The sequence below is a fragment of the Pogona vitticeps genome, chromosome 5 (genome assembly GCF_051106095.1).
Source record: "Pogona vitticeps strain Pit_001003342236 chromosome 5, PviZW2.1, whole genome shotgun sequence".
NCBI lineage: Eukaryota > Metazoa > Chordata > Lepidosauria > Squamata > Agamidae > Pogona > Pogona vitticeps.
In genome coordinates this window covers 145,285,001-145,288,427 of record NC_135787.1, presented here as the reverse complement: position 1 = coordinate 145,288,427, position 3,427 = coordinate 145,285,001, and positions in this window count along the sequence as shown.

Sequence of the window (3,427 nt, the reverse complement as noted above, 5' to 3'; positions counted from 1 at the left end):
ATATAAGGGAGAGTAGAAAAGTCCACGTTTGGGAGGATTACAATTTTTAATCAGTAACTGCTTCCATGTTTGCCTAGCAAGACAATGAAGGAAATGCTAATTTTAATAAACAAAGTCTCAGGTCTCTTTTTGAAGAATAGATTTTGGTGTTCATCAGCAATCCTGTTTTCCTGGCAGCACAACAAATGAGATTTCTTACCAATAATACAATTACAGTGTGGTAAGCAACTGTGAAGAAATATCAGGTGGAGTATATAAATTATCCCTTCTATCTATTACGGTGTCATCTTTCTGCTGCAGAAATGGATCCAATTCAGTAATATATTGTACGAGAGCAAGCATTTTGGATTATTCATCTTATCAGCATGATACTTCATCATTCTCCAAAGAATACAGATGACACTTCTTTTCTCATTACTACCACTTGTCTTCTCTCTCTTCACATTTTATCCTGTGGACAAATAAGACTGCATTGTTCCATGGCTACCAAGAGCTATTTCAGCCAGCACAGCATGACACTTGTAATTGCTTCATAAACTTATTCCTTTCTATTGTAATAATATACAAGGTATCAGATAATAATCAGATAATAAATAGCCCCATCATAGTGTAGGAATACATCTAGCTGGCTAGTGAATGAACCCTAGATCTTCTAAACAGATGTGTATGTTCATAGAATAGAGATAAATGGAGGTAATGATAAGTTTTGGAATAACTGTAGAATTGCAATTATACAGTAGAATTTGAGGACAAATACATGCCATTACAAATGGTATGGGGAGAAATCATGAAAAAATTATCACAAGTGAGCACCTCTAATGTGATGGTTATGTTACAAAGAAGCTCTGGCAGATGTAGATGATACAAAGCACAGGAAGGAGCCACCCTCATTTCTTCTGCAAATGTATGAATGCTCTGCAAATGGTAGTTGAAGATTCCTAGTTACTCCTCTGCAAGAGCAATTTGCAAAACAGGAAAAACAAATACAGAATTGCCCCATGCAAGTACAGCACTCTGCATTCAAAGCCGAACACTTAATCATGCTGATAATGTGTTATTCAAAAAGCAGATTTTTTTCTAAAAGGAAACACTTGACACTCAACTAAGCAGACTCTACAAATATGTGAATGACAGCTAATTTGAGGCTCTTTACTTATCAATCCAACATTTCTGATGAGCTATGCTGAACCTGCAAATGTCCCATCATCAACATGTAGAAATAGATCTGAATAAAAAAAAATTCAACAATTTATTTTATTTAGTCCATTTGTTATGTTTTGTTTTCAATTGGATTGGATTGTTAAACAAATAAACATATGGCTGCTTCTCTGAAAATAACTAGAAATAGGTATATGATTAAGAACCACTGACTAGGTCCATGCAATGCAGAATATTTGAGATAAGCAATACTGAAAGGTATTCAATTTATAGGAAAAATAATAAATAATAATCATGTGCAGTCAAGTCACTTCTGATGTATCGTGACTGTTTTCAGGGTTTTCCAGACTGCCAAAGAATTGATGCTTTTGAATTGTGGTGCTGGAGGAGACTCTTGAGAGTCCCCTGGACTGCAAGGAGAACAAACCTATGAATTCTGAAGGAAATCAACTCTGAGTGCTTACTGGAAGAACAGATTCTGAAGCTGAAGCTCTAATACTTTGGGCATCTGATGAGAAGAGAAGACTCCCTGGAAAAGACCTTGATGTTGGGAAAGTGTGAAGGCAAGAGGAGAAGGGGACAACAGAGGACGAGGTGGTTGGATGGTGTCATCACATGAATTTGACCCAACACCGGGAGGCAGTGGAAGACAGAAGGGCCTAGCGTGCTCTGGTCCATGGAGTCACGAAGAGTCTGACATAACTAAACAAATAAACAACATAATTATGTGACTAAATATTTTTAGTTTTCTGGGGTCTCAGTATATAACAACAAATATACATAACCTCCAAACATTTGTTACTTACATAAGTCATGTTTCGGCCAAAGTTAATTTTAGGTGCAACTAGATGGTGAAATTTGGAGTGATCTGGGTCATATATAAAAGGCTCTTATCTTGAGTCTTTTCTATTTTATCTCACATTTAGGCCATATTTTCATTCACATGGGAGAAGTTTCTTCTCCCATGAGAAGGATCCAGACAGCATTTCAGATTGCTCTGATTTCCCCCCTTTCTAAATATTGATGCCCCCATCCCTGCCCCTTTCCCCACCTTTTGTTGTGACTGTCATTCCACAGGTAACAACAACTTCCCCCATTTCATTTAATTCAGTAAGTGGCATAGCGCTACAATAATACTCAACCTTGCATGGATAATCCCTTGTCTCATAAACAGTGCTTGCATCTCTTAGAAGAATATTTTTTTAAATTGTAAGAAGAGGAAAATTGAGGACTTCTCTGCCCTCCTTTCTACTGTCACAACCCACTTCACACATCACAGAGTTGTCAGCAAAGAGTACACCACCCACAACTCTAGTTGAGAAAGAACTGAGCAACCACACAGACTGTAGAATGGGATAATCAGAAGTATTCCCAATCACACCAAATAAATGGCAGCCCTGGCACTGTGCCAGAAAGGAGTGCAACAGCTCAGAAAAAGAGTGGGATGGATTGCTGATATTTAAGACACATGTAATCGCCAGAAAATAAGGGAAACCAAACCAAACCAAACGAAAAGCTTCCCAAATAGTGAGCTATATGCTCATCTGATCACTCACTCTTGTTTATATCTCAGTAATGCTAGTCAGAGAATTGAACATATGTTAAGTTCTAATCCACTAAATCAAAAGGAAGTTGAAAGTGCTTAATTCAGAATGGATCATGCTGGTAGTTTAATTCAGGATGTGAAGTCAAGATCAGTCATTGTGTGGAGCTGACTGCATAGCTCAATGAGTTAGGTATCTGACTGCACAGCCAGAGGCTGTGGGTTCAATTCCCCACTGTGCATCCCAGAAGAGCCGGCCTGTGTCACCCTGAGCAAGCTCAACAGTCCCAGGATGCACCCAGAAGAAGGGAATGGTAAACCTCTTCTGATGAACAGCACACAACTATTATCATTGTATAGAGCTTGTTGGGAAGCTCAGTTAGGTATCTGAGTTTGGGTATCAGAGAGTGGGAGTTTAAATCTAGACTGTGAATCATAGGAGAAAAGCCACCTTATGTGCCCCAAGAAGAAGGGAAGGGAAAACCATTTTTAAGTACTCTATACATAGGAAATCTTGAAAAAGGTCACCGTAATACAGAGTCAACTTGATAACACAAATTATTATTATTTATAATTGTGTGTCCCTTAATCTCTTCTGTGTGATACCACTGTACAGATCATAATGCTTTTATATAACCGACAACAGTGCTGCCTCACTAGACAGTTACCCCACATGACAGTTTGATTTCGCTAAACAGCGATTTCAGTGGAACGGATTATCATCGT